Genomic DNA, 25,600 nt, shown 5'->3' with positions numbered 1-25,600 from the left:
TCCGCTTTAAAAATACCCAAAGACTTCGCTTTCACTGCCGACTGTGGCAATGAATTCCACAGATTCACCGCCCTCTGGCTAAATAAATCCCTCCTCATTTCCATTATTTTACTATACTATTGGTTTATATTGTCAGGTGTACCTGATATACGGTGATGTTTGCATGCTATCCAATCAAATCAGATAATACCACAGATGTATAGAATCAAACCCTACACAGGTACAACAGGTAGAGTGAAGAGAAAAATACCAGTGCAGAATAAAGTTTCTCAGCCTTGTAGTGTTACAGTCCCAGAGACAAAGTCCAATGTCCGCAATGAGGCAAGTTGGAAAATCGGGACTGTGCTCTAGTTTATAGAAGGACAGTTCCCTGCATATCCATGATAGCCTCAACATGATAGCAACACACGATGCCTCAGAAAAGCCACCAGCATCCACAAAGACTCTTCACACCCCTGCAACAGTCTGTTCGAACTCCTTCCATCGGGCAGACGATACAAGGCCTTCTATGCCCGCACCTCCAGACTCAGGAACAGCTTCATCCCCAGGGCCATAGCTGCTATGAACCGGTCCTGCTGAGCCGGATGGCCACAACGCATAGATCAACTTGCACTTTACCCTGTCCAAAACTGTTACAACTGTTTCGTTTCGTTGGGTTGCTGCTGTCTAAATTACCTAAATTATTGCATCGTATGGGAGGCGCATTCCCAATCTCGTTGTACCCCTGGGTACAATGACAATAAAGATATATTGTATTGTATAGACACATGGATGAATGGAGGGAGATGAATTATGTGCCGGCAGATAAGAGTTGGTCTTGGTATCATGTTCGACACAGACTAATGTGGGCCGAAGGGGCTTGTTTCTGTGCTGTACTCAGCAGGTCAGGCAGCATCTCAGGAGAGAAGGAATGGGTGACGTTTCCTGACCTGCTGAGCTACTCCAGCATTTTGTGACCAGCATCTGCAGCTATGTTCTATGTTCTATTGCTGGTAACAGAGGGGAAGAAGCCGTTCTGGAGTCTGGTGGTGCGCGCTTTCAAGCTTCGGTACCTTCTGGTTGATGGGGCTGGGAGAAGGAGGAATGAATGTGGTGGGACAAGTCTTTGGTTATGTTGGCTGCTCTTCCAGGGCAGTCAATGGTGGTGAGTGTGTGTGACGTTATGCTCCGGTACTGCATACCAGCATCTCGAAAAAGTTAAAGACCATTATTTTGTTTTTGGCCACGTGACATGTATGTTTATTGATCATGTGTCCCAGCACATTTCTGAACACCAACAAAAGCACTGCTATAAGCTCTGTCCATGCCCATGGCAGCAATAGGAGCTGGCATGTTCTGAAGCTCTGAAATGCACCATATTAATGCAAGATTCTTCCTTTGTTTATGATTGGAATATCATTATTTAATACATATCAATATGCTATTTAAATGATATTCTCGCATTCTTCAAATCGGCATGCAGTTATTAAAACAAAGCGCATATTTACAGATAATGGCTACAGAACAAAATATCCCGTACCGTGCAAGAGAGAATATGGACACAAAATGCTGGAGTAACTCAATGGGTCAAACAACATCTCTGGAGAAAATGGATAGTGGTGTTTCGGGTCGGGACCATGTTTCAGAGTGATTGTGGGGGGTGGGGGGTGGGAACTGGAAGCAAGAAAAGACCAGGACAATCTATTTTCTCCAGACATGCTGCCTGGCCCGCTGAGTTGCTCCAGCGTTTTGTGTCTATCTTTGGTATAAACTAGCATCTGCAGTTCCTTTTTATTAACAGCATAGCATAGCATAGAGGAGGTTTTGTTCAATCACCAACCATCTGTACGGTTCCTTACTAGGCACTGGTATGGAGCACTGTTAGTTTAACAAATGCCGTCTGCTTCACGGACACTTTGACTTTAAAGAACAGAAATAGATGTCCCATCAAAATCATAATCATAATCTACCTTAATCAGAAACTGAAGAGAGTCACAGGGGCAAAAAAGGGAAAATAACGCAGTTTATTCCAGTCTGATGAGGGTCTCGACCCGAAACGTCACCTATCCATGATCTTCAGAGATGCTGCCTGGAACTTAGGGCCTCGCCTCGTGGCAACGTCTCAACATCCTTGACTCTGTCTAGCTTAATGAGGTCTTTCCTAGAGCAGCCTGACTAAGACAGCACACAACATCCAACATCTTGTACAGAGTTAGATTTGGCTCTAAGGGCTAATGGAATCAAGGGATACGAGGAAAAAGCAGGAATGGGGTACTGATTTTCGATGATCAGCCGTGATTATATTGAATGACGGTGCTGGCTCGAAGGGCTGAATGGCCTACTCCTGCACTGATTTTCTATGTTTCTAAAACTGAAACGTGACGTTTCTTCTCCTGTAGTCTGTGTTCAGTGTGCTGAAGGCCAGACAGCCAAAGGCCTGCTGCACCATCCTGTCAGCCTGTGATGCCATTTTTGGAGAACTATGTACTTGCACTCCTTGGTCTCACTGTTCTACAACACTCACTTCTAGCTCAAGATCAACACTAAAGTAGCAGTTGGACATCTCGTAAAACGCACAGAATCGTCCAATGTAGTTTGCACATCTGCCAGAGGTCAGAGTTCGATCTTGACCTCTGGTGCTGTCTGTGTGGAGTTTGCATGTTTTCCCTGTGGGCGTTTCTCCACGTTTCTCCCTGGGTTTCCTCCGGGTGCTCCGGTTTCCACCCACATCCCAAAGACATGCGGGTTTGTCGGTTAATTGGCCCACTGTAAACTGAAAGTGGATGAGAAAGTGGGATAACATAGAACTAGTGTGAACGGGCGATCGATGGTTAGGGTGGACTCAGTGGGCTGAAGGGCCTGTTTCCATGCGGTGCTGTATCGAAGGGCCAAATGGCCTCCTACTGCACCTATTTTCTATGTTTCTAAACAAACTAAACTGAACTCAACTAAATATCTCAACCAACAACAACTCCATTCCTTTAGCAGGTGTTACTTCCACCACTGTGAGAGGAAGTGTGAATGACTGCTTCAAGTCAAGTTTATTTGTCACATACACATACAAGATGTGCAGTGAAATGAAAGTGGCAACGCCTGTGGATTGTGCAGGCATTCAATGTTAATTCCAGTGATCAGTGCATTTTGATGCTTTACTTCATTCAAATGTATTCAACAGCAAACATGTTGAACACTACTTGTCTAAAAAGTATATTTCATTCTGTGATACAATAATGAGACTTGGAGTCAGGAATGCCTTCACAATGTTTCAGGTGAAAGTTTTCCCTTCTCTTCATTGTTGACTACATATGCCTATTTGTATGCAATATTCATCCCTCTGTTGCAAACCCTTGAAGGTGTGTGTGTGTGTGTCTGTGTGTCTGTGTGTGTTTCTGTGTGTCTCAGTGTGTCTGTCTCAGTATGTGTGTGTATCTCTGTGTTGTGTATGTCTGTGTGTGTCTGTCTATCTCTGTCTGTGTGTCTGTCTGTATATCTGTGTCTGTCTGAGTGTGTCTGTGTGTGTCCGTCTGTCTGTCTCTGTCTGTCTGTGTTGTGTATGTCTGTGTGCGTCTGTCTATCTCTGTCTGTGTGTCTGTCTGTTTCTGTCTGTCTGTGTATGTCTGTGTTGTGTATGTCTGTGTGTGTCTGTCTATCTCTGTCTGTGTGTCTGTGTATCTGTCTGTCTGTCTATGTCTGTGTTGTGTATGTCTGTGTGCGTCTGTCTATCTCTGTCTGTCTGTGTATGTCTGTGTTGTGTATGTCTGTGTGTGTCTGTCTATCTCTGTCTGTGTATCTGTCTGTCTCTGTCTCTGTCTGTGTCTGTCTGTCTGTGTGTAATTGTGTGTGTCCATGTCTGTGTGTGGATCTCGTTTGTGTTACTGTGTGTCTGTGTGACTGCCTGTGTGACTATGTGTGAGTGTGTGTGTGTGACTGTGTGTGTATGTGCCACTGTTTGTGGGTGCTGGGCGCACACGTGTGCACGTGCATATGTCTGTGTGCCATGCGTGTGCATGTGTCCGAGTACGCGTGAGTACGCGCGAGAGTACGCGTGTGGGTGTGGGTGTGTGTGTGTGTGTGTGTGTGTGTGTGTGTGTGTGTGTGTGTGTCAGCGCATGTCTGTGTGTGTGTGTGTGTGTGTGTGTGTGTACGGGTAGACCTTCAGATTTATGTCAGAAGAACAATTTCTCCAGAGCCCAACCATTTCAGAACTGGGAATCTACTTATGACCTTGCTAATTGTACTCACTAACACAAGAATCCCTTGGATTGCAGCCACCGTTAATTATTTAAAGATTCAACTAATGAGCAGGCCGAGTTCATCCAGCATGTTTGGATAGCTTGAAGCTGAAACATTCTCCCGTCAGTCATGCGTTATTGACATTGTGGTTTCTGCAGGATATACCATTACATTGCAAAAAGGCTTATCGTGCCCAGGTTTATGCAGTTTCCTGAACAGAAAGATGCCTCAAAGAAGTTTATAGTTTGCAATGACCATTTCTGGAGTGCCTGAGGCAGGAGAAAACAAAGAGTGCAAAGGAATTATTGTGTAGCTTCTAAAGAAAAGTGTGATGCATCTCCTAAAAGCTCTTGAAAGCTGGAGGAAGGCAGCGGGGGAGATTGGTTTAAGAGGTAGGTGCAGCAGTCGAGTTGCTGCCTTACAGCGCCAGGGACCCATCCTGACTACGGGCGCTGTTTGTACAGAGTTTGTACATTCTCCCTGTGACCTGTGTGGGTTTTCTCCGGGATCTCCAGTTTCCTCACACACTCCAAAGATGTACAGGTTTGTAGGTTCAAATGGCTTGGTATGATTGTAAATTGTCCCTGGTGTGTGCAGGATGGCGTTAATGCGCAGTACAAACTCGGTGGGCCGAAGGGCCTGTTTCTGCGCCATATCTCTAATCTAAACTAAACTAAAGGAGAGAAGCAAATTGCAAAGCTCTTTCACCGGAGATGTTTCAGGGAACATGGCCCAAGTTATCAGTGATGGTGGAGTGAAGGCAGTGAGGATAAAGCACACAAAGGATGTGAGAGATGTGAGGTTGTGGGTGGGATGCAACATACTTCCCCACCATGGATGAGATCTCCAGGAGGCATTACCTCAAATAGGCAGCCAGCATCGAAGGCCCACACCACCCTGCCCATGCTCTCATCATCTACCAGTGGGACGAAGGTGGTTCAAGAACAACATCCTCCCATCGCCCATCAGGCTTTTGAAGAGTGGCAACAAGGCACTGCAGATGCTGGTTACACAAGTCTGAAGAAGGGTCCCGACCTGAAACGTCACTTATCCATGCTCTCCCGAGATGCTGCCTGACCCGCTGATGGAGTCTTCATCAGGCTCTTGAGCACTGCACAACACTAACCTCAGAAACTATGATCTTCTCTTGACCAATTGTGCCTCGAGACCTTTATCAGAAATGTTGGCTTTGTTGATAGCAAACCGCTCCGATGCATTGAGGTGCTAATCAAAGAGGCTGAAGAAAGCAGTCCATTTCCACATTCACAGGTCAAGACGACATTATCAATAATGTCAACCTTACATATTCCTTCCATAAGCTAGGGTGCTGTCCGATTCACCTCTACCCCATTGCGGACATTGGACTTTGTCTCTGGATCTGATGCGCTACAATGCTGAGAACTATATTCTGCACTCTGTATCTTCCCCTTTGCTCTAACTATTGTACTTGAGTATGACTTGGTTGTATTTATGTATAGCATTATCTGATCCAATTGGAAAGCATGCAAAACAAGACTCTTCACAGAACCTCGGTACACGTGACAAAAATAAACCTCAACCTAAGCCTTTACTCCAAAGACGTACAGGTATGTAGGTTAATTGGCTGGGTAAATGTAAAAATTGTCCCTAGTGGGTGTAGGATAGTGTTAATGTACGGGATCGCTGGGCGGCACGGACTTGGGAGGGCCGAAAAGGCCTGTTTCCGGCTGTATATATATGATATGATATGATATGATATTTACTGTCTACACCTTACAATTAAATTCAAAAGGCAGACCTGCTTAAAATTTGCACATAAAATTTGACTTGGTTAATCAAGAGTTAGTTGTTGGAGTGCTGGACAACCAACAAATATTTTGCAGACGCAAAAATGATCCATTTAAGTGTACATTGACAAGAACATTATGTACCTACCAAGTGTAGCTGTATCACTCATTTGTCATCCACTTGAAATAATGACTGGTTCTTGTGCCGCTGTTGTGCTTAGATTAGGACAGTTAAAAATGCAACTAATTTGCCAGCTGGTGAATCCTTGGGCCACATCTTATGTAAACATCGATTGGGCACCTAATTCATACCCAAGAACAAAACCAACAATGATCGTACATGGCGGGATCTATATTGCAAAAATAAAGGAATATTCACAACACACACTGTTCGCAGTGTGTAAAAATCCCGGCGATTTCAGGGGATTGCAAATTCTCCTTCGCTGGTTGATTTATGTCTCTTCACTATTTGCCTCACACAAGAAACCCTTGGTCTTCACATTAACATTAATTACTCACTGGTTTAGCACATGGATTGCCATTAAACTCACTATCCAAAGTTAAATCTGATAATTAACTGTGTAAGTGCCTTTTAACAATGGAGTCATTTAGATGCAATGCTCATAAATCTCCATGACTCAGTAACTGAAAATAAATTGTAAAGTTCAGTTATCAAGCAGCAGGAAGCTGTTGGATATTTTTAAATGGCCATCTTTTTTAAACGTCTTCTCTTTGTTTTCCCAATTGCCTTTATCTGACTCTCTTTTGTAACTGAATTGACTTTAACCAGTGCTTTATTTGGTAGACAAAAGAAAGTTCCGGTACATATGATCAATGAATATACGTGTCACGTTGCCGGAAAATAAAATGACATTTAACTTTTTAGATATGCAAAAACACTATGCAAAAAATGTACTGACTTTAACACAGTCTTTAGCCCATAAGACCATTAGACATAGGAGCAGAATTAGGCCATTGTGTCAAGCGAGCCTGCTCCACCATTCTATCCTGGCTGATCTATTTTTCCCTCTCAATCCCATTCTCCAGCTTTCTCCCTGTAACCTTTGACACACTCCCTAATCACGAACCTATCAATCTTTGTGTTAAAAATACCCAATAATGGCTTCCACAGCCACCTGTAACACCACCCTCTGGTTCAAGACCTTCCTCCTCATCTCCATTATAAAGGTACGTCCTTTTATTCTGAGGCTATGCCCCCTGGTTCTGGACTCTCCCACAATTGGAAACGTCTTTTCCTTATATACTCTATCGAGGCCTTTCATTGTTCTGTAGGTTTCAATGAGATCCCCTCCTCATCCTAAACTCCAGCAAATAGTCATCTCCTAGAGCCATTGAGTCAAACAGCACAGAAACAGGCCCTTCGGCCCAGCTTGCCCATGCCAACCAAGGTTCCCCACCTACACTAGTCACACCTGCCTGTGTTTGGCCCTTTCATCCTCTAAACCTTTCCTATCAATTACCCGTCCAAATGTATTTTAATTGTTGTTATAGTACCTGCCTCAACTATCTCCTCTGGCATATTGTTCCATATACCCACCACCCTATGTGTGAAAAAGTTGCCCCTCAGATTCCTACTAAATATTTCCCCTCACACCTTAAACCTATGTCCCCCGGTTCTTGATTCCCCAACCCAGGGTTAAAGATTCTGTGCATTCACCCTAACTATTCCCTTCATGATCATATACAACTCTTTTAGATCATCCCTCATCCTCCTGTGCTCCAAGGAATATAGTCCTAGCTTGCCCAACCTCTACCTATAGCTCAGGCCTACAAGTCCTGGCAACATCCTTGTAAATCTACACTTCACCTTTTCCAGCTTAACACTATTTGTCTGATTCAATCTCTGCCTTAAATGACTTTGGCTAAGGGAAGGGGCAGTGATTTATTCTGGGCCCCTTATCCTCTTGCCACTTATCCACTCACACTTCCAAGAAATTGGAAAACCACAAAATAACTGAAGGACACAGAGGAAAGTCTAACCAACACCGAAAAAATGTCTCATTTCAGCCAAGTGACACATAGTGCTACTAGGCCAAGTTAAATGTACTGCACACTAATAAAAAGAGAAAAAGAGAGGAGGCTTCTAGGCACCAGGTCAACATTTCTTGGAACAAGAAATATATTTGATGGCAGTGAACACAACGTGATCTATTTTGTCTATCGTTGGTATGCTGTTCTTTGACCAGTATGTTTTTTGGAGTGTTTGGAGCATTTGAAATATGGTGTTCAGTTTTGGTCAACACTGTTATAGGAAAGATATTAAGCTGGAAAGGAAGGATGCAGAGAAGATTTACGAGGATGCTGCCAGGACTCGAGGGCCTGAGCTATAGGGAGAGGTTGGGCAGTTTGGTTTAGTCTGGTTTATTATTGTCACGTGTGTCCAGGTACAGTGGAAAGCTTTTGACTGTGTGCTATCAAATTAAGGAATAGACCAAAGATAGGCACGAAGTTCTGGAGTAAGTCAGCAGGGCAAGCAGAACGCGGGTCAAGAGAAAAAGGATGGGTGACATTTTGAGTCGGAACCCTCGGTCTGAAGAAAGGAACTGCCCCGATCACTTCTAGAGGTGTATCAGATCACGAGGAGAATATATAGGGTGAATGCACAGTCTTTTACGCAGACTAGGGGAATCAAGAACCAGAAGAAAAAGGTTTCAGGTGAGGGGGGGGGGAAATTAATAGGAACCTGAGGGCCAACTTTTTCACAGAAAGGGTGGTGGGTATATGGAACGAGCTGCCAGAGGAGATAGTTGGGGCAGGTACAATCACAACATTTAAAAGACATTTGGACAGGTACGTGGAAGGAAAGGTTTCGAGGGATATGGCCCAAACACAGGCAGGTGGGTCTAGCGTGAATGGGACATGTTGGTTGGCGTGGGCAAGTTGGGCTGAAGGTCTGTTTCCATGCTGTGTGATTCTGTGACTCAGTGTCAGGGAGTCCTTTATACTCATTGCTTACTTATTATGGGTCATGTGAACGCAATCAAACTAGGTTTCATTTAAAGAGATGCCCAGCAATCCACACATTTTACGATGTAAGATTTTAAGAGATGAACGCAAACGTAACGCACAACTGATCCGTGTACAATGCGGATGTGTGTCATTGTTCCGGGTGTTTTGACGGTGATGTTAATACTTGCATCAGCCTGCATTTACAGAGAGAGCTGAAAATGAAATAAAGCTAAGATCGCCACCAAATGTAACAGAGTCACCGAGTCAAAGAGCACACAAACAGGCCCTTTGGCCCAACTCATCCATGCTGACCAAGATGCCCCATCTAAGCTGGTCCATTTTGCTCACATTTGGCCCCTATCCCTCCAGACCTTCACACTAGACCCACCTGCCTGCGTTTGGCCCATATCCCTCTAAACGGGCGGGCGGCACGGTGGCACAGCGGTAGAGTTGCTGCCTTACAGCGAATGCAGCGCCTGAGACTCAGGTTCGATCCTGACTACGGGCGCCGTCTGTACGGAGTTTGTACGTTCTTCCCGTGACCTGCGTGGGTTTTCTCCGAGATCTTCGGTTTCCTCCCACACTCCAAAGACGTACAGGTATGTAGGTTAATTGACTGGGTAAAATGTAAAAATTGTCCCTAGTGTGCGTAGGATAGTGTTAATGTGCGGGGATCGCTGGGCAGCGCGGACTCGGTGGGCCGAAGGGCCTGTTTCCGCCCTGTATCTCTAAATCTAAAACCTTTCCTTCCTTGTACCTGTCCAAATGTCTTTTAAATGTTGTGATTGTACCTGCCCCAACTACCTCCTCTGGCAGCTCGTTCCATAGACCCACCACCATCCAAGTGTAAAAGTTGCCCCTCAGGTTCCCAGTAAATCCTGCCCCTCTCACCTTAAACATTTGTCCTCTGATTTTTGATTCTCCTACTTCTTGGCTGATATATATATATTTTTTCATTTTGTTGGGGGTGGGGTGAAGTTATCATGTTTGAATGCTTTCCATCAAATGCGCAGAGTGCAGGATAATCCTACAGAGATCTTGGCCTCATTACGGTTAACATCTGAAACTCTGCTTGTTTTACAGTTCCTTGTCTATGTTAGGAATGAAAAGCATAGTGCAGCCTGCTGTCCACACAGCACATTTCTCGCCTGGAGCCGCTGTTAAACCTACACGAGTCTGAGCTCGTAGTTCTGTTTAAGTCCCCATTGGTTCCTACAACTCAATGCCCACGGCAAACTCCCTAAAACACCCAGAAAGGCAACATACATTAGCAGCTGACGGCGCTCGAGGTATGTCTGTACTTGGTCTTGTACATACTACACCGCCATCTAAGGAGTTTGGAGCAACTTGGCAAATCTTCTCTTCCCCACTGGATCTTTCCATAACCGCCTCACGGAAAAATGCTTCTTCACATTTGATTGGCATTGAGCTTTTTTGACTTGGATGGTTCAAAAAAAATAAAAAAAATCTCTAAATTGGGAGTTTTAAAAAACCCCCAAAAGGAATGTTAACGGAATATTATGTTACTTTGCACATGTCTGCAAACCACTAATTGCATATATTTTTTTAAATACTGCACCAGATAACTTCTGCCTTCACTATCATATCATATCATATCATATATATACAGTCGGACTATTCTGTGACTCAATATTTTTGGAATGTTGAAAGTACTTCACCTTGAACATTACCAAAAAAATGTTTTATGGTATGTCTAACGCAGCGAAGTGAGACAGAACATTATGTACAACGGACATTTGGTAGGCAAAGCTTGCTACCACTTATGGAAATTGAATATTCACTACTCTTTATGTATTTAGATACAGTTTCACTCTCCTAATGTTAGAAATTAAGTCTTATCATGTGTGCAGCCCTTGGAAAGAATGAATGGAACAACATTGTGTTTCGTTCCCAGTCGTTTCACTGATTTCAGCCCATTGATAGCGAATTCCTAAACTCAGGAATGCAGAGTTTTGGAATTCCCGATGTGACTTAAAGTGTGTTTGTAAAAACAATGGTTAAGATGTCTGTATTAACCTCGCTGACATCCAACATCAACAGGGGCTGCGGTTTTTATGCCTGGAGGCAAGTGAAGCATTACTTGACTACACAGAATGAGTTCACATATCATCAATGGGTTGATTATATAGATACAGGCCCTTCGGCCCACCAAGTCCATGCTGACTAGCAATCACCCACTTACACTGGGTCTATCCGACACACGAGGGACAGTTTACAGGGGGCCAATTAACCTACAAACCCGCACTTCTTTGGAATGTGGGAGGAAACCGGAGCATCCTGAGAAAACCCATGCAGTTACAGGGAGAAGGTACAAACTCCGTACAGACAGCACCCCATAGTCAGGATCAAATCCAGGTCTCTGGCGCTGTGAGGCAGCAACTCTACCGCTGCGCCACCGTGCTGCTACAAAGCCTTCCTGAAACACATCAACCTCCACTGGCCCCTCCACGTCCCTGCTCCATGCGGACAAAGGGTATTTGGGATCCGATTGAGAACTCAGCGGGTTGAAGTGTATATTCCAAGTGAGCGTATCTGGCCCCAGAGTGTGTCCTGGCTTATTGGTATTGTTGATGTATCTGAGCCAAGAGTTAGTGGGATTGCTGTCTAGAGTCTATGCCCACACCTTCATGTAACACTGCAAGAAAGCATTGCACTGATAGATGTGCCGCGCGCGGTATGAAAGAATCCAATAACCTACATTTGATAAAGAATGCAATGTGGTCCCAGTGCCCTGGAAAACATTCATTCCTCAATTAACCTCACTGATTCATCGATGAGTTTCACAATGTGGTTTTTGTGGGCTCTTATTGTGCATAGATTTGTTGCAATCTTTTTCACATTACAGCATTTGGGGCGGCACATTGGCGCAGCGGTACTGCCAAAGACGTGGGTTCAATCCTGACTACGGGTGCTGTGTGCACGGAGTTTGTACATTCTCCCTATGACCGCATGGAGTTTATCCAGGTGCTCCGGTTTCCTCCCACACTCCAAAGGCGTACAGGTTTGTAGGTTAATTGGCTTGTTAAAATTGTCCCTAGTGTGCAGGATCGTGTTAGTGTGTGGGCATCGCTGGTCGGCGTGGACTTGGTGGGCCGAAGGGCCTGTTTCCGCACTGTATCTCTAAACTAAACTAAACATTTCATAATGTCTGTAAGATATCTTTCGTACCTCAAGGCCACAAGGAACTGCAAATGTTGGTTTACAAAAAAAGATACAAAGTGCCGGAGTAACTCAATGGGTCAGGCAGCATCCGTGGGAAACATGGATTGGCGACGTTTCAGGTCTGGAGCCTTCTTCAGGATGATTGTGGTTGAAGGGAAGGGGGGGGGTGGTGCTGGATAGGAGGTTCCCATCATGCAACGTCACCCATCCATTTTCTCCACAGATGCTGCCTGACCCGCTGACTTACTCCGGCACTTTGTGTCAATTTTTACCTTGCAAGCGGAAGTTCTTCTCCACTCAGAAAGACCTTTGTCTCTGAATCACGCAGTAGTCCTATCCTTTTGCTCAACGCGAACAACTCAAAACCATACACTTTCATTGCATTTTCCAGTTAGACAATCTAGAGGCATTGGCAGAGCGGAGCAGAAAAAGAAGTCCTGCCATACAGCAGGCATATTGGAAGAGGATACATGTGCTGGTGCCAAGCAAATCAACTTGATCTAACATAGAACTATGAGAGGCATAGATAGGATAGACAGTCAGAACCTTTCTCCCAGGGTGGAAAAATAAAATACTAGAGGGCCTAGCTTTTGTACTTTCTCCCTATGACCACGTGGGTTTTCTCCAGGCACTCTGGTTTCCTCCCGCACTGCAAAGACGTACAAGTTTGTAGGCTAATTGACTTTGGTAAAATTGTAAAAAGATTGCCCCTAGTGTGCAGGATGGTGCTTGTGTTCTGGGGTCGTTGGCCGGTGCGGACTAGGTGGGCTGAAGGGTCTTTTTCTGCACTGGATCTGTGGTCTAAAGTCTAATGTCTAAAGATTGTGGCATTTAAGATACTTTTATAGGCACATGGACAAGCATGGATCACATGCAGGAAGAGGAGATTAGTTTAACTTGGCATTGTGTTGGGGAAGGCCATTGTGGGGCCGAAGGGCCTGTTCCTACGCTGCACTGTTCGATGTTCTATATTCTAATTCATTGATTTGTATCAACAAAATATAGCCGAAAATATTTTACTAGAATGTAGTCCGAGCCTGAGCACAGCCTGACATATTGGGCTTGGATCAGAGTTAGCTGCTATTCCCCAACATACAGCTTTGTGGGCAAGTGTTTACCACAAGGACAAGAATGGTTCAAGGTGTTGTCTCATCTCCCCTCTCTCCGGGACCAGATGGATGTGTCTGTAGATGCGAGCAACTACCAAACCACTGGGAACACATTGACCAAAATCCCAGAGAAGTAAATCAACCTCCTGCCAATTTGAACAATGACACAAATGGTCGGAAAAGACGTTGAATTATGGAAATGTACAGTTATGAAAAAAAAATGTAAGAGTGGTAAACGTCAGCTTAATTCTGACATTTTGAAACATCAGAATTGTGACATTTCTTAAAAGGCACTCACAGCTGAGCCAGACTCGGGAACATACAGGCTCAGGAATTGTTGGGAAACGTGAAACACAAATTATTTTTTCTCATTTTGCGAACTTCTTACTCAGCCATTCCCCCGTGATTAATGTTTGTCATAGAAATCAATACATTAGTAAAAATATGCTGCACAGTCGCACTTAGAAATGGGCCATGATTGCCTGCTGTAGGTAAATTGTAAGAGAATGCAATGCTAATGTCACAGCAGATCAAAAGAGGATGAAGAACATTTTGTTTGCTGCCTTCTTCACTTCGGTAATGAAAATGTTAGTTGGAACCTAATAGTGCAACACTAGATGTAGTCAACACAAGATATTGTGGCACAGGGATATGTTTGCTTGGAGAACATGGATAGCTGATGTTTTGGGTTGAGATCCCTCTTAATTTCCAACCCAAAATGTCACCTATCCATGTTCTCCAGAGATGCTGCCTGCGCCACTGAGTTACTCCAGCACTTGGGTTGGTAGGTAACTGATGAATGAGCTGAAGAGGTATGGGCCAAAGATAGTGTTTAGTTTAGTTTAGTTTAGTTTAGTTTAGTTTAGAGATACAGCATGGAAACATTTTCCTTCAAACTAACTTTGCTTCCAGTGAAGTCTCAGTTTAGAGTTTGTAAGCCCATGAATAGGATCACACCATGGAAGGTTACAGGGGTTAAACATAGAACATAGAACAATGCAGCACAGGAACAGGCCCTTCAGTCCACAACGTCAGTGTGGAACATGGTGCCAGGACCAAATCTTGTCAGCCTGCACGTCATTTATATCTCTCCATTCCTTGCATATCCACGCGCCTATCCAAAGGTCTCTTAAACACCACTGTCATTTCTGCCTCCACCACCACCCGCTAAAGATAGTGGCATTTAAAAGACGTGCCAGGCACCTACCACCCTCTGTGTAAGAACCTCAACCCGCACATCTGCTTTAAACTTTGCCCCTCTCACCTTAAAGCTATGCCCTCTAGTCTTTGATATTTCCATCCTCGGAAGAAGGTTCTGACTGTCTACCCGATCTATGCCTCTCATAATTTTACATACTTCTATCAAGTCTGCCCTCGGTCTCTGACATTCCAGAGAGGACAATCGAGGTGTGATACCACATCTGGCCAAGTGCAACTTGTTGTCAATATAGTCTCGCCTAATTCACCTCAGGAATCCTGCCTTTATGATCGTGACTGTTTTGTGCTTTATTTGTTACTTCCCATTGTGAGAAGAGCTCATCTCTGGTTTTGGGAAAGCTGTATCCTATCTTCAGAGTCCAAAGATTGGTCATGTATGAAGTGCCAGGCCTTTAACATGCTGTGGCGCACCTGAACCTGTTCCTAGCTCCTACACTGGGCGGCACAATGGTGCAGCTGATAGACCCGTTGCCTCACAGCGCCAGAGACCCAGGTTCAAACCTCGGGTGCTGTCTGAGGGTAGAGTTTGTACTAAAGGAAATGCTGGAGTAACTCAGCGGGTCAGGCAGCACCACACGAGACAAAAATGTCATGGGTGACATATCAGGTCGGGACCCTTCTTCAGTTTGTACTTTCTCCCTGTGACCGGGTGGGTTTCCTCCAGGTACTCTGATTTCCTTCCACATCGTAAAGATGTGCATGTAAAATTGCCCCTGGTGTGTAGGGAATAGATGAGAGAGTGGGATAACAGAGTATTAATGTAAACAGGTGAGATCGAAGGTCGTCATGGACTCAGTGGGTCGAAGTGCCCGTTGCCATTTTGCCATTCTATGTCGCTAAACTAAATTTGTTTAAAACTAAATCAAACTAACAAGGCATGAACATTGCGGGCCAAAAGGCCTCTTTCCCGGCTGTGCTGTTCCACATTCCATGCCCCAAGGGTCCTTTATTAAATAATAGGAAAGGTTACCAGATGAAGACAGCATTCTTTGGCCGGTGTGGACTCGGTGGGCCGAAGGGCCTGTTTTCATGCATTGTCTTTCAAGCAATCAATGAGCACTGCGCAACGCTAACCACTGCCTCAGCAACCATGATCTGCCATGGGCTTTGTTTTGATTGCCCTACGGACTATTTTCATGCTGCATCTGTGCACTAGAGTCATAGTCATTGAGTTATTCAGTATGGAAACAGGCCATTGAACCGCTAACCAACATATTCCAACCACACCAGTCCCACCTGCCTGTGTATGGCCCACATCATTCTAAACCTATCCTATCCGTGCACGTCCAAATGTTTTTTTTTAATGTTGTGATAGTTATCCCTCAGGTTCCTATTAAATCTTTCCCCCTACACCTTAAACCTCTGGTTTTGAGTCCCCTACTCTGGGCATTTTCCCTATCTATTCCTCTCATGAGTTTATACAGCTCTATAAGATCACCCCTCATCCTCCTGCGCTCCAAGGAATAAGGTCCGAGCCTGCCCTCTCCCTATAGCTTAAGCCCCAGAGCCCTGGCAACATCCTCGTAAATCTTCTCTGCACCCATTCCAGCTTAGCAACATCTTTCCTTTAACAAGAATTTCTTAAACTGATCTAGACTAAACTTCTCCGGTGCTGTGACGTGGATAGGATAGGTTTAGAGGGATACTAGACCAAGTGGACCCGTTGGGCCCAAACCTCTCCTGCATTGGTGCAGCACCCTCTCCTCCCCCCCTTCCTTCTCCCGCCCCCTCCTCCCACCCCCCTCCCCTTCCCCTTCCCCTCCCCACTCCATCCCCCTCAACCCCACCTATCCTCCCCCCCCCCCCTCCACTCCCTCCCTCCCTCCCCCCTCCCTCCCTAGGAGATAGATTTAAACTTTAAAATGTGAGTAACTTTAAAAATATAACACCGATTTCAATGGAACTTCTTCCATTAGCACCAAAGGGACGACAGTTAGTAGGGTGGGCCAGAAATTGTCGCGCTATCGTGTACCGTTTTGGCTGTAATTCAGGAACAAACAAACAAGTGTTTTAGTATATAGATGGGCCAAACGCAGGCAGATGGGACATGTTGGTTGGCGTGGGCAAGTTGGGCCAAAGGTCCTTATTTCATGCAGTATGACCCTGTGACTCTGTAACATTTGGGCCTCTAACTGCACAGACACCATGGTGCTCAACGATCCCGATGAGTAATGCTGCTTCACAATAGACAATAGACAATAGACAATAGACAATAGGTGCAGGAGTAGGCCATTCGGCCCTTCGAGCCAGCACCACCATTCAATGTGATTACGTCTGATCATTCTCAATCGGTACCCCGTTCCTGCCTTCTCCCCATACCCCCTGACTCCGCTATCCTTAAGAGCTCTATCTAGCTCTCTCTTGAATGCTCTTGAATAGGAAGCAATAAAATTAAAGGTGCATTAAAACATTTCATGTGTGAAGGATGGAGCGAAAATAAATGATGTCAAGATGAGCAGGTTAGCATGAAGTTGTTAAATAAAAGCCGATAAAGATGCAGGAACTGAGCACTTCCGCCAGAGTGGGAAATGTGTGTGGGAATCCAATAGAATGTGGGAGACTCCTCAAGTGATACATTTCAACAGTATTGAGACCGATTTATAAACAAAACTGGTGAATTACCAGGAATTATGTGTAGCAGCTGTACATTTATCAATTTATCAGTGTCCAGAACACTTGAAACACTGTGAGCTACTGGAAAAGTCATCATAGGAAAACTATTTTTAAATTAATTCACCCGCATGTCTTATCAAAACTGAACAAAGCATGCCCTTCTTAACAGTGGGAAATGATTAGCACTGAGGGATCCAGTTCACTCCATATTTAAACGCACATACAATGAGAGCAGATTCTTATTGATCGACTGGAAAGGTACACTATTGAAACAGGCCCTTTGGCCCACCAGCCCCACACTGACCATCGATCGCCCGATCACACTATTTCTATGTTATGCCACTTTCTCATCCACACCTTACACACTCGGGGTAATTTACTGAGGGCCGATTAACCTGCAAACCTGAGGGTGTGGGGTGATTTTATAGAGGCGTATAAGATCATGAAGGGAATGGACAGGGTGAATGCAGAGTGTCGTTTACCCAGAGTCGGGAAATCAAGAACATGAGGGCACAGGTTTAAAGTGAGAGGGGCACGGAACCCAAGCATCAACTTTTTCACTCAGAGGGTGTGGGTATAAAGAACCAGCTGCAAGAGGTGCAAGGTGGTTAAGGCAGGTTTTATAACAACATTTAAAAGACATTTGGACAGGTAAATGGAGAGAAAGATTCAGAGGGATGGGATATGGGCCAAACGCAGGCAGGTGGGCCAATTGTAGATGGGGCATCTTGGTAGATATGGATCATATAAGGACGTGTTTCTGTGGTGTATGAGTCTATGAAATTATAATGCTCAAACCAACATGGTCCTGGTGGGTATTGCGACCATCCTAGCTGGTGTCTGCTCAATTTAACCTTCCGGTGAAACTGCCTTCATTTTTAGGCCCCAACAATTCCCCTGAAAGGAATGTCATTCAAACAACATTTCCAATGATAAGACTACCATGGTTCGACACCAATGGGATTTCTTAAGGAATGGAAGTAGGATGGAACTGCAGATGCTGGTTGATACTGAAGATAGATAAAGTGCTGGAGTAACTCAGCGGGTCAGGCAGCATCTCAGGAGAAAAAGGATGGGTGACGTTTTGTATCGGAACTCTTCTTCAGACCATGCTGCATGGTTCCATGTGTAAATCCATTGTCTGATTTCTGATGATTTCATTCCTCTTTTACAATTATTTAACGAGATATTTAACATATTTTAAAGGGTGGTGCCTCTATCTAAGAAACGCTAATGGAACCTTTGTTTCAAAATTCAGTGGAACCAATGGGTTCTGAGGTGGACACCAGGAACTGCAGGTGCTGGAATCTTGAGCAAAGCACCAAGTGCTGGAGGATCTCAGCGGGTCAGGCAGCATCGGTAGAGGGAGTGGACCGATGACATTCAGGTTTGGGACCTTTCTTCAGACTGATTCGTAGCATCATCCATCCATTCCCTCCAAAGATCCTCCAGGTTTTCGGGTTCTAATGAGGATAAGGACTTAGGACATCAAAGTCTCCGTGTGGCATTATATTAGAGCAGGGAATAACTGACCACAGATAATTTCCCTCCGTGTTTGCAAAACAGCAACAGAATGAATGCGAAGCTAGAATGTAGAAATAAAGAAATGCCCCCTTGTCCCCTTCCCCTACCCACATCATTTAACCAAGTCCACAATTCACCAAATTGTATCACTATTGAGATCACACCTTCCTGAGCCAATAATGGGCCTATCAGTGCACCTATCTGCCTGAGGTCATTTGTTGCCAGCCCCGATTCTTTTTGTTCTCACTTCCAGCTCTCACCCCCCCCCCCCCCCCCCACCCTCTACTTTCTGTCTGAAGAATGGTTCCAACCCAAAACATCACCTATCTTTTTCCTCCAGAGATGTTACCTGACCTGCTGAGTTACTCCAGCACTTTGTGTCTATCTTTGATGCAAAGCAACATGGTTCTACACTGGTGCCACAGCTATGGTGTTAGTACAATATGACCTCCAGGCCAAGACTTAGGTGAAAGCTGAACAGAATAGAACAAGGTGTACAAGGGAGAGCATCTCTCTTCACTTTGCCTTGCCGTCTCCTTCTTCATACCAAATTTACAAACTCCAAGTTTGTTTTCTTCTTCAAACCCAAATGGACTGCCTTCAGAATTGTCCTCCAATAATTTGAGATGATGTGATGAATGTAACCACGGCCAATGAAGTTATTGTAAACTCAGTGGCTGTTCCTGACTTCTCCACACTCTGTGGCAATGGGATAATACAACTACAACGGGCACGAGTACGGAAATATATCATGACTGTGGTGAGGCAAGGCACTGGGGCCCGCCCAGTAGTTTGACTGCAACTGGTTAACAACTCCAGAGCAGTAACCAAAGCCCACTGAACCCAAGCCAGCCATTATGGGCACTGTGGTTACTTCTTCCCCGTAACATAGGGTCTATAATACGTGGGGAAAGACTATCAGTGCTCCCTTGAATTATTGCAATCTCCTTTACATCCATGATTTACAGCTCCAATATGAACTTTGTTAACTTCTCACTAAAAATAATGAGGAACATCATGTTGATTTTTGTTTTCAAAGAATGATTCAAAATTGATTTATTTTCCTAAGATCTCATTTCCTTATAACCTTATAATTTTTCTTTCTGCTTCTATCTCACTTGCTTATCTTGAGTTCAACAGCTTTGGTCCGAGCACTTGAGGGGGAGAATTAGAGTGAATGCACAGAGCCTTGTACCCAAGGTGGGGAAATCAAGCACCAGAGAGCAAGAGGTTTAAGGTGACAGGGGAAAGATTTAATAGGAACCTGAGGGGCAACCTTTTCCACTCGGAGGCCGGTGGGTTTATGGAAGGAGCTGCCGGAGGAGGTAGTTGAGACAGGTCCAATAACAACATTTAAAGGACATTTGGACGGTACATAGATAGGAAAGTGTTAGAGCAAAATGGAAAGGCCAGGTGGAGTTGGTGTTCAGCCAAAGCCGACCTCCTGGTGTGCACCAGTTTTAATAAATCCCCTGCTACTTCGAACACCAACTCAGCAAGGCCTTCCATGTGGCTCCAACAGAAAGGTTTAGAGGGATATGGATCAAACATGGGTAAATGGGACGAGCTTCAAAGGGTTGGCCTGGACAAGTTGGGCCGAAGGGCCTGTTTCATTAGGTCATGAGGAATAGTAGCAGAATTCGGCCATTCGGCCCATCAAGTCTACACTGCCATTCAATCTTGGCTGATCTATCTCTTCCTCCTAACCCCATTCTCCTGCCTTCTCCCCGTAACCTCTGTCACCCGTACTGTTCAAGAATCTATCCATGCTGTTTCCATGCTGCAAGACTCAATAACTCGCAGAAGGATGAGTGGAAAGAGGTGAGACCTGGATAATCATCTTCTCCCTCCAATTAGTAAAACCAAGACTAGGTATGCCTTGCCCAAATAGCCTCTCGTTTGAAATCAGAGCATTCATACCCATTGGTCTAATGTCATTAACAAATTATGATTAATAAATAAGGCTTAAAAACAAAAAGTCCATTCTCTGAACATTTACACAAACACATTCTGGTTTTTCAAAGATGCTGACTCGAGACCATAATCAATGCCTGGGTTGAGGACTACAGTTACAAGGATAGATCAGAAAGGCTGGGACTGAGAAGAAAAGAGTAGATTATGAGCAGATTGAGGAGTTTATAAAACAATGAAGGGTCTGGGCAGAATGAATAATGTGAGGCTGTTCGCATTAGAGGAAAGGGTCAAGGTTATTAAATAAAAGAGAAGAAATGTCAAAGACTAGAGGGCAGAGCTTTAAAGTGAGAGGGGCAAATTTTAAAGGAGACTAGACCAAGTGGACCCGTTGGGCCCAAATCTCCTGCATTGGTGCAGCACCCTCTCCTCCCCCCCTCCCCTCTCCCCCCTCTCGCCCCCCTCCCATTCCCCTCCCCCAATCCATCACCCTCAACCCCCCTTATCCTCCCTCCTCCCCCCTGCTCCCCCCCTCCACCCCCTCCCTCCACCCCCCTCCCTCCCTCCCTAGGAGATAGATTTAAATTTTAAAATGTGAATAACTTTTAAAATATAACACCGATTTCAATGAAACTTCTCCCATTAGCACCAAAGGGATGACGGTGAGTAAGGTGGGCCTAAAATTGTCACGCTATCGTGTACCGTTTTGGCTGTAGTTCAGGAACAAACAAACGAGAGTTTTAGTATACAGATGTGTGGGGCACGTTTGTTTACACAGAGGGTGGTGGGTGCCTGGAACGCGCTGCCAAGGGTGGTGGTGGAGGCAGATAGGCTCATGGTGTTTAAGAGGCTTTTAGATAGGCACAGGGATATGCTGGGAATGGAAGGGTGTGGATCATGTGCAGGCAGGGATTAGTTTCAACACGATCAATCTGAAAAAGGGTCTCGACCCAAAAGGTCACCCGTCCATGTTCTCCAGAGCTGCTGCCTGAGCCCCTGAGTTACTCCAATACTTTGTTTCTTTCCATGGACACTGTGGGCTGAAGGACCACTTCCTGTGCTGTACTGGTCTATGGTCTAAAATTAGTAGTGATGAGAAACGACTTTTCTACACAGCAGATAGCTGGAGTTTGGACCACACGAACTGTAGATGTGAAGGAGGCATGTTCTGCTCTGATCTTCCAGAGGCAAGTAGATAAATAGAAGGTTGAGGAAAACATTGCAACTTCAGGAAAATAGTCTGGGGTAGAGGGGCAACTGGTGAGTTGCCCTGGTAGATAGTCAAACAGGTATCCCATGGGCTGAATGGCCTTCGTATGAGTCTATGATTATTTGATCTGACTTGAAGTAGAATAAAACTCCTCAGAGTCTGCAGAAGGGACCCAACACGAAATGCCACCTGTCTATGTTCTCCAGAGATTCTGATCCACTGAGTTACTGCAGAACTTTGCTGCATCTTTTCTTTGTAAACCAGCATCTGTAGTTCCTTTGCAGGTCAGGCTGCATCTCTGGAGAAAAGGAATAGGTGACGTTTCGGGTCGAGGCCATTCATCCTTTCCCCCAGAGATGCTGCCTGGCCCGTTTAGTTACTCCAGCATTTTGTGTCTATCTTCGGTGTAAACCAGCATCTGCAGTTCTTCCTTCCCTCACGTCCGTAGTTCCTCGTTTGGACCCTCCACAGATGCTGCCTGACCAGCTGAGTTTTAGTTTAATTTAGTTTAGTTTAGAGATACAGTGCGGAAACAGGCCCTTCGGCCCACCGAGTCCACACCGACCAGCGATCCCCAGCACACTAACACTATCCCTACACACACTAGGGACTATTTTTTTAATTTATACCAAGCCAATTTAACCTACGATCCTGTACGTCTTTGGAGTGTGGGACGAAATTGAAGATCTCGTAGAAAACCCACGGGGAGAACATACAAACCCTGTAGTCGGGATTGAACCCGGGTCTCTGGTGCTGTAAGTGCTGTAAGTGCAGCAACTCTACCGCTGCCCCAGCGCTTGGTATTTTTGCTGGAGATTGCAGCCTGTGCAGTTTCTTGCATCTTCCCCTACCTTTGTCCCAGACTGTAGTCACGACTCTGGATGCAGGCTCCGAGCCCTCGTAGTGCAACCACCATAATGACACACGGGGAAAGCTCATTCACACCAGTGATGTGGACTTGTGGTCGGCGTTCGCCTGGCCCTTGCTGAGAAGCTGTCAAAGAGGCTGAGCGATTTCCTTTCGTCTTTCACAGCCCAGGCTTTTCACATAATTAGATTCCGCCGGCTCAGATCGTTGCTCAGCTATGTGCAAACTCCCAGCAGCAGCTCCCAAGGGCGAGAACTTCAGACCAGGGTCTGGGCAACCCTGACTAACATCACTATCAGACGGGTCTACTGGGCTTGGGCTAATTCTGTGGTCTCTGGTCTTCTTCGCTCGGATATTTTCGGCTGGCTCGCTCAGGAAGGCTGAGATTCACCACAGAGCAATGCAAGACTGAGTCAAGGGATGCTTACACACAGTCTCATCAAGGAAGGGTCTAATCAGCAAGAGACAGATAGAGCTCAGCTACTTATGCACGGCGCTCAGCAAGACAAGATCATTGCACTGAAAGATGCCGAATACGTGCATCTTGAGCCGGCAGAATTAAAAACTGAGTCTCTCCAATTAATTATGACAGTGGCGTTTAAGAGGCTTTTAGGTAGGCACACCGAACTGCAGGGAATTGAGGGATATGGATCATGTACTGGCGGGTGAGATCAGTTTAAACTTGGCATCATGTTGGGCAAAAACATTGTGGGCCGAAGGGCCTGTTCCTATGCTGTACTGTTCTATGTTCTATGCTCTATGTTCAATTTTCTATTGCAAAAATGTGGGAATAATAGATAAAATCGCGTGATGATCAGTCAGAGTGGACTGGAAAAGCAACTAAACCATCCATAGCCTTTGCCAAAAGGTTCAGTTCAAACAGCCACAATTCGATGGACACAAAGACCAAGGGAACGACAAGGAATGCGCAGCTCAAAACCTAATAACTTGGGGTTTTTTCTCTTGCGAGCTGTACATGTAAGAACGCCACGGGTTTTTTCAAATGCTTCCATACATTCCATAGGTCAAAGCCATCATCTGTGACTAAGTTAAATTTGCTCCTTATAAGGCCTATGCCTTGAGTGCATTCTCCTCATTTTTTCCTAACATGGACTCCTTATCAGATGTGGTTCCACACCAGGCCAGCAAATATTTAGCTAACCTTTTTACTTTTCAAAATACTGGCAGGGCGCCAACTTTCCCAAGCAAGTTAACAGAGGTGTTTGCTGAGGCGGACATTCCCCGAGTATGGATCTCCAATCTTCTCACTTGGCTGTGCAGGGATCACCAATTCCTCCATCCCATCCCCTCCCCTCCCCTCCCACCATCTCCTCCCCCGCCCCATATCACCGGGAGCTCATCAACACGCCATTGATTTGATCTGTGAGGACTGATGTTCAGATAAACTATTTTAACAAGCAACTGCGGAAATGTCTTCAAGAACATTTCTTTTACGAGAGGCTCGGGAAGGGCATCCCGGCCGCCGGGATGGGCATTTGTGGACGAACCATCTCAGACGAGAGGACAAGTTAGAAAGAAAGAGACCTTAAGGATCCAGCCCGAGGGACGCGAAGCTTTGTGGCATTCCACAGGTTTAGGCAGCAGCGAGCCTGAAATCAGACAGCGGCTCCAACACCGGTTGAAATCGTCTGAATATGTCAGGCTGAGGAGGATAAAAGTTCACGTTCGACTCATGAGAAAGCAAAATAGTGGTGCGCGCACACAAGGCGTCTGTCTGCAGCCGAGAAGCTATCCAAGTGCTTGTGTTCCTCTCTCTGTCGCACAACTACATTAAAATGCAAGATGCAATATCTCCTCCCGTAGAAGACGCAAAGACTCTGATATACAAATCACATGAAAATTGTCACCTCGCGTTCCCTATGTGTAAAATTCCCCACAATTACCATTAATGAATAGATGGCACAAATTAGACAACCTAAAAACCAACATTTTGCCTCTTGTCGTGAAACAAAAAAAAAAGACCTCCTCCAAGATTATTTGGAGTCAGAATTCCACTTATTCCTTTGCAAACTCCCCCCCCCCCCTCCCCCATTCATAAATCAGCTGTGCTGCAACCTTTAGCTGAAAATAAAGTTGCATCCGAACAAATGCTGCTCTACGCGTCTCTTTGAGGCAATGCTTGCCAGACGACCAGAAGTGCATGCCTTACCTCTGCTCTCTGCAGCTTCAGGCTGGCTGGCTGTCAAAGAATACAGGCTACGAGACGGCAGGAGTGTAGCGACGTACAGGCAGTCAAAATACTCACACTGTTCTATTCAATAAGACTCCACTCACGCCTAGGCCCCTCCCAAAGTCAATGCCAAGGGAACATATATCTTCCCCCTAAGTTTACTCTTGATAGCCACTCGCCTGCATTGTCCCAGGGTTGTTGAGAGAGGGAACCAATGGCTGGATTTGAAGCGAGCCAGAGTCCCACCTCCATCCAAGGCATGCCTGTCATTCCCCAGGCATGTACAGGAAGTCACTCATCAAGAAACAAGACTTAAAAACTCCTGAAAACTGGTGCTGGCTGCCAGAAATGTCCTGCAACATGCCCTTTTTTGGTTATCCTTTTCAGGGCCTCTGAAAGTAAATACTCTGTCATGTATAATCATACGAAAGGCTAATCCCAGGGAACATGCATCCATTTGAGCTCTCGGTTTTTGGCTGGCTGGGAAAAAAACACTTTTTTTTTTAAAAAAAGCACAGAGGATTTAAGATTTGTGCCGATTCTTTAGTTCGGCAGAAGAACCGAAAATGAAAAGAGCTCTGGATTTCACCTCGGTGGACTCATTTTGCAGGGTTTATTGAAAACACATGCAAGTCTTGCAAAATCCCAAGCATCTTGCCCCTCTGCCAATGTACTCTGAACAAATTAAAAACAAAACTCCCAAGCACAGCAGAACTTAGATGGCACTTCATTCCTTCTGCGATTTTTATCGTTCCTGCTGCGAGTTTTAATGCTTAAAAACTGGGTGATCTTCAGTTGCAGCTCCAGTCAAAATCTGACTGTTTCA

At 45.2% G+C, this 25,600-nt stretch overlaps 1 protein-coding gene across 5 annotated transcripts in view; it reads right to left on the bottom strand.

The window, feature by feature from the left end:
• The window catches only part of LOC144604972 (non-muscle caldesmon-like), a 195,818-nt gene extending 170,862 nt beyond the window's left edge, over positions 1-24,956 (bottom strand). For 3 of the 5 annotated variants that reach the window (XM_078419914.1, XM_078419920.1, XM_078419918.1), the window contains exon 1: positions 24,754-24,956. The gene's annotated coding sequence lies outside the window, so the exon portion shown is untranslated. Of the gene's footprint in view, positions 1-22,567; positions 22,587-24,753 lie in introns of those variants that run through there. The other 2 variants (XM_078419915.1, XM_078419916.1) reach the window with 2 other exon arrangements.
• Between the last annotated feature and the right edge of the window lie 644 nt (positions 24,957-25,600).

The sequence above is a fragment of the Rhinoraja longicauda genome, chromosome 23, assembly GCF_053455715.1.
Source record: "Rhinoraja longicauda isolate Sanriku21f chromosome 23, sRhiLon1.1, whole genome shotgun sequence".
NCBI lineage: Eukaryota > Metazoa > Chordata > Chondrichthyes > Rajiformes > Arhynchobatidae > Rhinoraja > Rhinoraja longicauda.
The sequence above is the reverse complement of the archived record's forward strand: the minus strand, read 5'-3'. Positions and strand labels throughout refer to the sequence as shown.